The sequence below is a fragment of the Grus americana genome, unplaced genomic scaffold (assembly GCF_028858705.1).
Source record: "Grus americana isolate bGruAme1 unplaced genomic scaffold, bGruAme1.mat scaffold_952, whole genome shotgun sequence".
Taxonomy (NCBI): Eukaryota; Metazoa; Chordata; class Aves; order Gruiformes; family Gruidae; genus Grus; species Grus americana.
Window position 1 is genome coordinate 22,460 of NW_026562136.1, and position 12,630 is coordinate 35,089.

Sequence of the window (12,630 nt, forward strand, 5' to 3'; positions counted from 1 at the left end):
TTCTGGCAGGTCAGCTTTCAGAGAAAGCCTGAGATTTCAAACCGCCAAGCAACATTCACCATTCTTGCTCTCTGACTACGGGGAATTTCAGTGAATCGGAACGCTACTTGGAGCCACGTTCCGGGTCTGTTTCGCCGCAAACCAAATATCTAAGCCACGGACCGGGCGCCCGTAGAAAAATTACTTTAAAGATTAAAGACAAGCACAGTACTCACTTTTGTGAAATTTCTTCCGGTAGCGCCATCAATTTAGCGGCCGAACCCAGCCGTCGAAATTCCGGTGCAACGGAGCGAGCAGGAACGCGTCCGTGCCGCTCTTCCCTGGCCACGGAGCCTTCCGCTCTACCCGTTACTGCGAACGTACGGAGCATCGGCGCAGCAGCACCTGTGGAATAACGCACCGCCCACAGCTATACAGAAGAAGAATCCGAGACGACGGTAGAAGACCCCAGACCAAAAGTCACCGCGGGACTAAGGGACGCGCGGACAGCGCGCGAGGGGCGGGTGTCCGGGACCCAAGCGTGGAACGGCCCCGGGATTTCTTTGTTCGGGGTCCCTCTCTTTGGAGGCGCCCCGCCCGGGCCGATCCCGCTGCTGCACCTTTCAGTTACGTTAATTATTTTACAAAATCCGACACCCGGAGACTGCTGCCGGAAGCCTCGGGTCGAGCCCGAAGGAGGAGGAGGAGGAGGAAGCGCGCCCGAGAAGAAGCGTGCGCGCGACACCGTGAACGGGGTGCGAACGCTGGGGCGGCAGCTGCTCCTCCTCAAACAGAGACAGAGAGAGAAAGAAGAGGGGGGAAAGCCACAGGGTACAGAGGGCGGAAGTGGAAAAGAGGGGCCGGGAGCCGGACAGAGGGAGGTGGAGAAAGAGGCCGTCGGAAGGGAAGGGACGGGCTGCGGGGCAGAGGGGGGACTTGCCAGCGCCAGGTTCGCGGTTCCACCCGATAATCGTAAAGGTCTCTGCCAACCTCGACGATTCGGTCGCTTTAAAAAACAATCGGGATCTCGAGGCGGACCGAGGGAGAGACGGAGAATATAAAAACGGTCGCGGCTAAGAGGGCAGAGAGGGAGGAATCGCGAGACAGGGAGAGGCAAGCCGGGCAGGGGAAAAAGTCCCGACAGGCTTCTGCAGCGACAGGGAGGAATTGAAGATTCGAGAGAGGGAGCTGGACAGAGAGAGAGACGGGGAAAGGTAAGACGGTGGCGAGCTACCGGGCAGAGAAGCAGAGTTTAATGCCGGGGACGGGAGAGGGACAGAGAGGGAAGGAGAAAGGAACGAAGGGACGGGCTGCGGGGCAGACAGGGAGGAAGGAAGGAAGGAAGAAAGAAAGAGGGACAGGGAGCCAGACGAACCGCGACGGGGAAAGAAAAAGGTACCGACGGGCTAGGAGGCAGAGAGGGGAGACTTTAGAAAAACAGGGACGGGGAGCGAGACGGAGCCAGACCGAAAAAAGGAACCATAGCGACGGGTGCCGGGACAGAGAGGCGGGCCTTCAAAACGAGGGGCAGGGAAGAGGCTCAAGAGGGACGGAGAAAGAGAGAGACTCACGACGACTCGCTACGGAGCCGAGAAGGAAGACCTCGAACAACAGGAACGAGGAGCCGCACAGAGAGAGCCAGAGATGGCAGAAATACCGACAGGCTACAGGACCGAGGGGGAGGAATGCAGAAACAGTGGCTGGGGGCCGGACAGAGAGACAGGGAGAGAGAGAAGGAAACAATAGCCACGGGCTACGGGGCAGAGAGAGCGAGGACCTAAAAAAGGTGGGGACAGGCAGCCCGTCAGAGCGAGATGGAAAAAGAACATAGCGGGGAGCAGAAAGCAAACCAAAAAACCCCACAGCGGGGTGGGAAAGCGAGGGGGGCAGAGGAGGGCCCGCGACGCAGAGGAGAGGCGATGGGGCCCCGCGGGCCCAGGACTCACCGCAGCTCTGGCTCTCGGCGCTGCCGGGAGAGCTTGCCAGCGCAGACGCTTCTTTCTCCCGCTCTCCGCCTTTCCTTTGCTGTCACTCCGGTCGCTCGGCTGTCCTCCGCCTAAGAGAATACACGGGTGTCTTACAGCTCCGAGGAGACGAGTCTGCCTAGATGAGTAGCCTGCCTCCCTGCCTCCCTCGGTACGCGGCCGCACCGTGCTTTGGATTACGCGTGGCGACCCTGCGGTGCCCGTCGGCAGCCTGACCTGCCGCGGAGCGCAACGAGGGATCTTTCCTCACCCGGCGAGGCAGGCGCTCTCTTGCCTGCAGCGGGAGGCAGCTGCCGGCCGGAGAGCCTTCCATCTCTTCTTCTTCTTCTTCACCTTTCTCTGGCCATTCCAGCTTCCCTTAGGGCAGCTCCTGTCCACGGCCGGTAAGCGCTCCGCCGCCTGTCCCTTTTCGCCCCCACGCCACGAGGCGAGCCAGGCCAGGCACAGGCGAGGCGGGTGCAGTCGACGGCATCCCCAAGGGAGGGACGGGCAACCACGTCCTCAGCGCGGCCTGGGAGAGGGAAAGAAAAAGCAGTGGCCGTTACTACCGGAGGTCGGCCCTGGCCGGAGACCCTCCTCCTTCTGCAGGGGCTTCCGGAGACGCCGCTCTTTCCCCGCGCTGCTGCCGCTGCCGCCGCCGCCAGCACCCCTGTTCAGGAAGAAAGCGGCACAGGCGAGGGCCAGCTTGCCGCCTTCACGCCAGGGCTCGGGGGCGGCCTGGGGCTGCCGGACAGGCTTCCGGAGAGTCCGACCGGTAGCGCTCGTCTCGGGACACCGGGCAACGCCTCGCCGCGCGCGCGCGCTCTCGTAGCACGGCCGCACCGCTGCTCGGGAGCGGCTGGAAGCCTGCAGAAAACCACTCGAAACCGGCAAAAAAACCCCAACCTCGCGCTCCTGCGAGAGCAAGTCGGGCTGTCCGGCAGCCACGTCCGCGAAAACGACGCCTCCCGGCACGCACTGGCAAGCGCCGCGTGGCAGCCATTAGAGTGCCGTAAGACTACACTTCCCGGCGTGCTCCGGGGAGCCAATATGGCCGACCAGCAGCCGCGTGCCCCAAGACTGCAACTGCCGGCGTGCCGCGGGAGGCAGCCTTCCACGCTTCCTGACCCTGCGGGGACACCGTCCCGTGCCCTCACCCCAAAGCCGACTCACCCGAAAGCCCCGCCGAGCCGCGGCGCCAGCCCGAGCTCCGCAGCGCGGCTCCGGGCTGGCGCCCCCCCCCGCCCCCCCCCGCCTCCCCTCAGCCACCTCCGAAAGGCGCGGACGCCCGCCGGCTCCGGGCAGCCCCCGCCGCGCGGCTCCGGACGGTCTCCCCGCCCGGTTCCGACACGGCGCGCACCCCCCCACCCGCCGCACGGCTCCGGGCAGCCCCCTCCCCTCTGTGACACGGACCCCGCCGCCCCCCCGCCCCCGCCTCTCTCGGAGGCGGCACCGCTGCCGCCGCCCTCCTCGGGGCTTTCCCCGGGACCCGCCGGTCCGTCCCGCTGCCCCGCTCACCTTCTCCCTCCGTGCAGCCGCAGCCCGGCGACGCCTCCGCTCCTCCCTCGGCTCACAGCAGCCCCTGCACACCGGCTGCCGGCAGCCGGTTCCGGGGAGGGGGCGTGGCGCTGCACTGCGCATGCGCGGCGCTGCCGCTGCAGTACCGAAATTTGGTCACTAGGCGGCAGCACCGAGCGAGCATGCGCTGTGCGATGCGTGAGGGGCGGGGCTTGGCGTGCGTCGGGGGCGGAGTTTGCGTGAGGGGCGGGGCTTGGCGTGCGTCGGGGGCGGAGTTTGCGTCGGGGGCGGAGTTTGCGTGAGGGGCGGGGCTTGGCATGCGTCGGGGGCGGAGTTTGCGTGAGGGGCGGGCCTTGGCATTGCGTCGGGGGCGGAGTTTGCGTCGGGGGCGGAGTTTGCGTGAGGGCGGGGGGGCTTGGCGTGCGTCGGGGGGAGTAGGGTTTGCGTGAGGGGCGGGTTGGCGTTCGGGGGGGCGGAGTTTGCGTGAGGGGCGGGGTTTGCGTGAGGGGCGGAGTTTGCGTGTGGGGGCGGAGTTTGCGTGAGGGGCGGAGTTTGCGTGAGGGGCGGGGCTTGGAGTGCGTCGGGGGCGGAGTTTGCGTGAGGGGCGGAGTTTGCGCGGGGGGCGGAGTTTGCACCGGGGGCGGGGCTTGGCTTGCGTCGGGGCGGAGTTTGCGCCGGGGGCGGAGTTTGCGTGAGGGGCGGAGTTTGCGTGAGGGGCGGGTTTGCGTCGGGGGCGGGGCTTGGCGTGCATCGGGGGCGGAGTTTGCGTGAGGGCGGAGTTTGCGTCAGGGGCGGGGCTTGGCTTGCGTCGGGGGCGGAGTTTGCGTGAGGGGCGGGGCTTGGCGTTTTGCGTCTTTGGTCGGGGGGCGGGTTTTGCGTCGGGGGCGGAGTTTGCGTGAGGGGCGGGGCTTGGCGTGGCGTGGGGGCGGAGTTTGAGCTTAGGGGCGGGGCTTGGCGTGCGTCGGGGGCGGAGTTTGCGGTGCGGGGCGGGTTTGCGTGAGGGGGCGGAGTTTGTGTGAGGGGCGGAGTTTGGATCGGGCGGAGGTGCTGGGGCTTGGAGTGCGTCGGGGGCGGAGTTTGTTGTGAGGGGCGGGAGTTTGCGTCGGGGGGCGGAGTGTGAGTTTGTGTGAGGGGCGGGGCTTGGCTTGCGTCGGGGCGGAGTTTGCGCCGGGGGCGGAGTTTACATCAGGGGCGGAGTTTGCGTGAGGGGCGGAGTTTGTGTGAGGGGGGCTTGGCGTCTGCATCGGGGGCGGAGTTTGCTGCGTGAGGGGCGGAGTTTGCATTGGGGCGGGGCTTGGCGTGGCCAGGGCGGAGTTTGTGTGGGGGCGGAGTTTGCGTGAGGGGGGCTTTGCGTGCATCAGGGCGGAGTTTGCCTGAGGGGCGGGGCTTGGCTTGCATCAGGGCGGAGTTTGCGCCGGGGGCGGAGTTTCCATGAGGGGCGGGGCTTGGTGTGCGTGAGGGGCGGAGTTTGCAGGGGGGGTGCGGGGCCGGAGTTTTTGCGGGCGGGCCGGAGTTTGGCATGGGTCAGGGGCGGAGCCAAGAAGCATCACTTTTGGATCCCGAGGATGCGAGCAATGTGACCTTGTTGAATACGTTAATACCCCACACACACTCCTCCCTGCCCTCCATCACGGCCCCTCGCCCCCCCCCCCCCCCCCCGCAAAGGAAGCGCAACGCAGCCGGCACGGCAAAAGAGACCGCAAGCGTTTATTCAGTCACACACAGAGCCGGTTCCGGGAGAGACTCCGCTCGGGGCTCGGGGCCCGGCCCTGGGGCACCTCGGCTGTCCTACCCAGAGCCACGCTCGCCAGTCCGGCGTGGAACAGACACACGGTCGGTCCGTCAGGCTGCTGGAGAGCTGGGCTGCTATGTGCAGGCTGCCGCCAAAACCGAGGAGCCAGCTGCAGGACGCTAGAAGAGAGGAGAAAAGGGGCAGCCAGCTGGATGGGGGGGGCGGCGGCGGCGAGCGAGAAAGCACGAGGCAAGGAAAGGGACGGCGAGTGAAGGACGGGGACAGGGAGCCTGACAGAGAGGGAGGAAGAAGCGGCAGGAAGAGAGGCAGCGGGACGGCGACCGACAAACCAGGACGGGGAGCGGGACAGAGAGGCAGAAACGACCCTGGGCGGGCAGCGCCACGGCGAGGGAGGAAAAGAGAATAAGGGCAGGGAGCCGGACCGAGAGGTACGGCGAGGGACAGCGGCACGGGGAGCAGGACAGAGCAACAGAGAATAAAAAAAGGAAGCGGGAGCGTGAGAGAACCGGGCTGGGGAGCAGGGAGAAGGAGAGATAAAAGGAGAGAGCAACAGAGGGAAAGAGGACCGGGGAGCGGGACGCTGGGGCAGAGTGAGAACAAGAGGGGCAGGGAGCAGGACAGAGGGGCAGAGGCAGAAGGAGGACAGAGGGACAGAGAGACAAAAGAGGGAGACGAGGACTGGGCAGAGGGGAGAGAAAGACGGGGGCAAGGAGCAGAGACACCAAAGGTGCCAGGAAAAGGACGGTCAGATGGAGCGAGAAACAGGGTCGGGGAGCAGGACAAAAGGACAAAGAAAAAGGCGAGGAAGAAGGAAGGAAGGGATAAAGGTGGGACAGGGAACGGGACATACGCAGCGAAACAAAGCAGAACAGAGAAGAGAGGACAGGGATTGAGGAACAGAGAGAGAGAGACGCAGGCTGGTACACAGAGACGGCGAAGGTAAGCAAAACCAGCGACGGCAGGAGGACCTGGTTCTGACAACCCATCGCTCCCGGTGTCGCTTCCACGGCCTCAAAAATGCGACGTGCCGCAAGACAAGAGAATGGGAGAGTGAAAGCAAAGGCACGGGAAACTTAACGCTCTTAGTAATTTCACTGAGCATCACAGCTTACAGTTACTCAATGTCTTCCGGTGTCACAGGGTGAGGTACAACTGATTTCGTCTCCATATCTCTGGACAGAGCTTTTCTCATATCTGGGGGGGGGGGGGGGGGAAGAAAAAAAAAAAAAGATATTCTAAGACGACAGTCCTTGCACAAAGCCACGTTCAGCGAATTCTCTATTACAATAAGGTCGTTTCTAACCCAGAAGATTTCACAGAATCATAGAGTATCTCAAGTTGGAAGGGACCCATACGGATCACCGAGACCAAGCCCCCGCTCCACGCGGGACTACCTAAAACTAAACCGTGCGACTAAGAGCATCGTTCAGACGCTCCTTGAACTCCTGACAGGCTCGGTGGCTGCGACCGCTTCCCTGGGGAGCCTGTTCCGTGACTGACCGACGCCCTCTCAGTGAAAAGCCTTTTCCAACGTCCGGTCTGAACTTGCCCTGACGCAGCTTCGTCCCGTTTCCTCGGGTCCTAGTGCCGGTCACCGGAGAGAGCGGAGGTCAGCGCCTCCCCCTCCGCCGTCCCCCTCGAGGAAGGTGTAGACTGCGATGAGGTCACCCCTCGGCCTTCCCTTCTCCAAGCTGAACAAACCAAGTGACCTCAGCCGCTCCCCCTAAGTCTGCCTCGGAGACCTCTCGCCATCTCGGTCGCCCTCCTCCGCGCACGCTCCCAGAGCGTTGTTCGGCGGCACCGCTCTCGACTGGAACCTAACGCTGCACGTAACTCAACTGAGCGGAAAGGAAATGACGGGCTAAAGGGACAAATACACGATTTAAGGCAGCCGCAACGATGGCAGATGTCTGTCCGTAGCCCTTCTATTTATTTCACAGCGCTCCTGCGTATCAAACGAACGGTACCAGAGCAGAAAAGGTATACGGCGTGGCCACGTTACCCCTCGGGGAGGACGGCGAAAGGAGAGAAGATCTAGAAAGAGGAAGCAGCTGGTACTTCGCTTTTGGTAACAGAATTAACATCAACACGTTCCTTCCCTTTGAAATTGAAAACGCCACCCAATTCTCTGCCACTGTTGACCACCGACACTTGTAAATTTCTAGTGAAACAGCTGAGGAAAACAAAGTTTCAGGTCCCTGGCTAGGGGAAGAAATCAGGCAAGCGCCGCCGTTCCTTCCCCCCGACAACACTAGCAAAAAAAACCAGCCGCTGGGGGCGAGCGTTCCTCCGAAAGAAAAATCAGGTGAGAAACCGCATTTTTATTTTCAGCTTACCTACAGGATAAATGTCTTTGTAGTTGCTACAAAACGTGTAAACTGCACAAAGATTAAGTTTTGTAACCGATCTAAGGTTCAGTACGAAAACTACCTAAAGGAGTACGCAAAGTCCCACTCATCAACAATTATCTGACCCTGTTTCATATTAAAAAAAAAAAAAAAAAAAAAAAAGTAATGCTAATCACACAGACAAGCCAGGAACCCTCAACATGAGAATCTTTCCGTTCAGCCGGAGGCAGAACGAGTACTTACCACGGGCATCCTCATCTGGCTCTCCGCTGCTAGCAGAGCGGCACGCCAACGCTGTCCGGTACACGCCGTAGTACGCTAGTTGCTTCTACGTATTTACCGCCGCCTGATTTGATACTCTCACAAAGAGATCGACGAAAAAGCCACCCTTCTTTTGAAAAAATAAAAAACAAACCACACAGTTAAGGAACGGTAGGCGAACGTATTTCTAAATCATAACCCACGGCTTGCAGGCAGACCAAGAGCAGCTCTGACGATGCGGTACGCTCATCAAACATCTTTCACGCAGGAATAACAGATGTACTCCTTTACCACGGGACGCAGCCGGCACAGGACAAATTTCATGCTGTTTTTGTCACACGACCGTCCTTCTGCACCAGCCAGTGGGTTCAGAATTAAGGACAGGGACAGGCTAAACGCTCACACGAGCCTCCTATCCGTAAGAAACTATTAAAAATAGAAAAAAAAACTTCACGTTTTAGATCGCGTTGCCTTAGGGACTGCCTCCTTCAAAGCCTGCCTGTTGGGGGGGGGTGGGGGGGGGGGGGCGTGTGTGCGTGCACGCACGCGCGTGAGGCGTGGAAATCGGTCGCAGATTCAGTTGCCTAACGAGAGACGGCTTTCCTCGCAAGGCAAACGTTTCAAAACGTCGCACTTTTTCCGATTTTACCGGCTGGTACTGGGGTTTGCCCTACCAGCATGAGTTGGGGACCCGTCCCTCTGGGTCGTGCGACGCCAAATTAAATATTCTGCAAGTAACCGAGCAGGAGATGGAAAGTAAGCTAAGATGCTCTCTGCCGTACAAGGTTTGTTCGCCATCGTCCCCGAGGGAATCGCACAAAGCCCACGCTTGCCGAACCGGTACGTCGGAGGCCCTACGGGAAACGGCGCTGACGTTTCGCCAAGCTCTTCTCCTGTCAAGAAGAGGACCTTTTCTGCGGCATCCCTATTGGCGTTCGGCTGCTTTCGGCTCATTCTGGCAGGTCAGCTTTCAGAGAAAGCCTGAGATTTCAAACGCCAAGCAACATTCACCATTCTTGCTCTCTGACTACGGGGAATTTCAGCGAATCGGAACGCTACTTGGAGCCACGTTCCGGGTCTGTTTCGCCGCAAACCAAATATCTAAGCCACGGACCGGGCGCCCGTAGAAAAATTACTTTAAAAGATTAAAGACAAGCACAGTACTCACTTTTCTGAAATTTCTTCCGGTAGCGCCATCAATTTAGCGGCCGAACCCAGCCGTCGAAATTCCGGTGCAACGGAGCGAGCAGGAACGCGTCCGTGCCGCTCTTCCCTGGCACGGAGCCTTCCGCTCTACCCGTTACTGCGAACGTACGGGAGCATCGGCGCAGCAGCACCTGTGGAATAACGCACCGCCCACAGCTATACAGAAGAAGAATCCGAGACGACGGTAGAGGTAAGAGACCCAGACAAAAGTCACGCGGGATAAGGGCGCGCGGACAGCGCGCGAGGGGGGGTGTCCGGGACCCAAGCGTGGAACGGCCCCGGGATTTCTTTGTTCGGGGTCCCTCTCTTTGGAGGCGCCCCGCCCGGGCCGATCCCGCTGCTGCACCTTTCAGTTACGTTAATTATTTTACAAAATCCGACACCCGGAGACTGCTGCCGGAAGCCTCGGGTCGAGCCCGAAGGAGGAGGAGGAGGAGGAAGCGCGCCCGAGAAGAAGCGTGCGCGCGACACCGTGAACGGGGTGCGAACGCTGGGGCGGCAGCTGCTCCTCCTCAAACAGAGACAGAGAGAGAAAGAAGGGGGGGAAAGCCACAGGGTACAGAGGGCGGAAGTGGAAAAGAGGGGGCGGGAGCCGGACAGAGGGAGGTGGAGAAAGAGGCCGTCGGAAGGGAAGGGACGGGCTGCGGGGCAGAGGGGGACTTGCCAGCGCCAGGTTCGCGGTTCCACCGATAATCGTAAAGGTCTCTGCCAACCTCGACGATTCGGTCGCTTTAAAAAACAATCGGGATCTCGAGGCGGACCGAGGGAGAGACGGAGAATATAAAAACGGTCGCGGCTAAGAGGGCAGAGAGGGAGGAATCGCGAGACAGGGAGAGGCAAGCCGGGCAGGGGAAAAAAGTCCCGACAGGCTTCTGCAGCGACAGGGAGGAATTGAAGATTCGAGAGAGGGAGCTGGACAGAGAGAGAGACGGGGAAAGGTAAGACGGTGGCGAGCTACGGGCAGAGAGCAGAGTTTAATGCCGGGGACCGGGAGAGGGACAGAGAGGGAAGGAGAAAGGAACGAAGGGACGGGCTGCGGGGCAGACAGGGAGGAAGGAAGGAAGGAAGGAAGAAAGAGGGACAGGGAGCCAGACGAACCGCGACGGGGAAAGAAAAAGGTACCGACGGGCTAGGAGGCAGAGAGGGAGACTTTAGAAAAACAGGGACGGGGAGCGAGACGGAGCCAGACCGAAAAAAGGAACCATAGCGACGGGTGCCGGGACAGAGAGGCGGGCCTTCAAAACGAGGGGCAGGGAAGAGGCTCAAGAGGGACGGAGAAAGAGAGAGACTCACGACGACTCGCTACGGAGCCGAGAAGGAAGACCTCGAACAACAGGAACGAGGAGCCGCACACAGAGAGAGCCAGAGATGGCAGAAATACCGACAGGCTACAGGACCGAGGGGGAGGAATGCAGAAACAGTGGCTGGGGGCCGGACAGAGAGACAGGGAGAGAGAGAAGGAAACAATAGCCACGGGCTACGGGGCAGAGAGAGCGAGGACCTAAAAAAAGGTGGGGACAGGCAGCCCGTCAGAGCGAGATGGAAAAAGAACATAGCGGGGAGCAGAAAGCAAACCAAAAAACCCCACAGCGGGGTGGGAAAGCGAGGGGGGCAGAGGAGGGCCCGCGACGCAGAGGAGAGGCGATGGGGCCCCGCGGGCCCAGGACTCACCGCAGCTCTGGCTCTCGGCGCTGCCGGGAGAGCTTGCCAGCGCAGACGCTTCTTTCTCCCGCTCTCCGCCTTTCCTTTGCTGTCACTCCGGTCGCTCGGCTGTCCTCCGCCTAAGAGAATACACGGGTGTCTTACAGCTCCGAGGAGACGAGTCTGCCTAGATGAGTAGCCTGCCTCCCTGCCTCCCTCGGTACGCGGCCGCACCGTGCTTTGGATTACGCGTGGCGACCCTGCGGTGCCCGTCGGCAGCCTGACCTGCCGCGGAGCGCAACGAGGGATCTTTCCTCACCCGGCGAGGCAGGCGCTCTCTTGCCTGCAGCGGGAGGCAGCTGCCGGCCGGAGAGCCTTCCATCTCTTCTTCTTCTTCTTCACCTTTCTCTGGCCATTCCAGCTTCCCTTAGGGCAGCTCCTGTCCACGGCCGGTAAGCGCTCCGCCGCCTGTCCCTTTTCGCCCCCACGCCACGAGGCGAGCCAGGCCAGGCACAGGCGAGGCGGGTGCAGTCGACGGCATCCCCAAGGGAGGGACGGGCAACCACGTCCTCAGCGCGGCCTGGGAGAGGGAAAGAAAAAGCAGTGGCCGTTACTACCGGAGGTCGGCCCTGGCCGGAGACCCTCCTCCTTCTGCAGGGGCTTCCGGAGACGCCGCTCTTCCCCGCGCTGCTGCCGCTGCCGCCGCCGCCAGCACCCCCGTTCAGGAAGAAAGCGGCACAGGCGAGGGCCAGCTTGCCGCCTTCACGCCAGGGCTCGGGGGCGGCCTGGGGCTGCGGACAGGCTTCCGGAGAGTCCGACCGGTAGCGCTCGTCTCGGGACACCGGGCAACGCCTCGCGCGCGCGCGCTCTCGTAGCACGGCCGCACCGCTGCTCGGGAGCGGCTGGAAGCCTGCAGAAAACCACTCGAAACGGCAAAAAAACCCCAACCTCGCGCTCCTGCGAGAGCAAGTCGGGCTGTCCGGCAGCCACGTCGCGAAAACGACGCTCCCGGCACGCACTGGCAAGCGCCGCGTGGCAGCCATTAGAGTGCCGTAAGACTACACTTCCCGGCGTGCTCCGGGGAGCCAATATGGCCGACCAGCAGCCGCGTGCCCCAAGACTGCAACTCCGGCGTGCCGCGGGAGGCAGCCTTCCACGCTTCCTGACCTGCGGGGACACCGTCCCGTGCCCTCACCCCAAAGCCGACTCACCCGAAAGCCCCGCCGAGCCGCGACGGCAGCCCCGAGCTCCGCAGCGCGGCTCCGGGCTGGCGCCCCCCCCGCCCCCGCCCCGCCTCCCCTCAGCCACCTCCGAAAGGCTGCGGACGCCCGCCGGCTCCGGGCAGCCCCCGCCGCGCGGCTCCGGACGGTCTCCCGCCCGGTTCCGACACGGCGCGCGCACCCCCACCCGCCGCACGGCTCCGGGCAGCCCCCCTCCCCTCTGTGACACGGACCCCGCCGCCCCCCGCCCCCGCTCTCCTCGGAGGCGGCACCGCTGCCGCCGCCTCCTCGGGGCTTTCCCGGGACCCGCCGGTCCGTCCCGCTGCCCCGCTCACCTTCTCCCTCCGTGCAGCCGCAGCCCGGCGACGCCTCCGCTCCCCCCTCGGCTCACAGCCGCCCCTCCCACCGGCTGCCGGCAGCCGGTTCCGGGGAGGGGGCGTGGCGCTGCACTGCGCATGCGCGGCGCTGCCGCTGCAGTACCGAAATTTGGTCGCTAGGCGGCAGCACGAGCGAGAGCATGCGCTGTGCGATGCGTGAGGGGCGGGGCTTGGCGTGCGTCGGGGGGCGGAGTTTGCGTGAGGGGCGGGGCTTGGCGTGCGTCGGGGCGGAGTTTGCGTTCGGGGGCGGAGTTTGCGTGAGGGGCGGGGCTTGGCATGCGTGGGGGCGGAGTTTGCGTGAGGGGCGGGGGTTGGCGTGCGTCGGGGGAGGAGTTTGCGTCGGGGGCGGAGTTTTGAGTGAGG

At 62.7% G+C, this 12,630-nt stretch overlaps 1 long non-coding RNA gene across 1 annotated transcript; it reads right to left on the reverse strand.

Annotated features, from left to right (window-relative positions):
- Positions 1-221: 221 nt before the first annotated feature.
- On the reverse strand, positions 222-2,471 carry LOC129201318 (uncharacterized). The gene is made up of 3 exons (XR_008575369.1): positions 2,215-2,471; positions 1,926-2,035; positions 222-384 (listed from the first exon to the last, which is right to left on the reverse strand). It is a non-coding gene; the product is annotated as an uncharacterized LOC129201318 (long non-coding RNA).
- Positions 2,472-12,630: the final 10,159 nt, after the last annotated feature.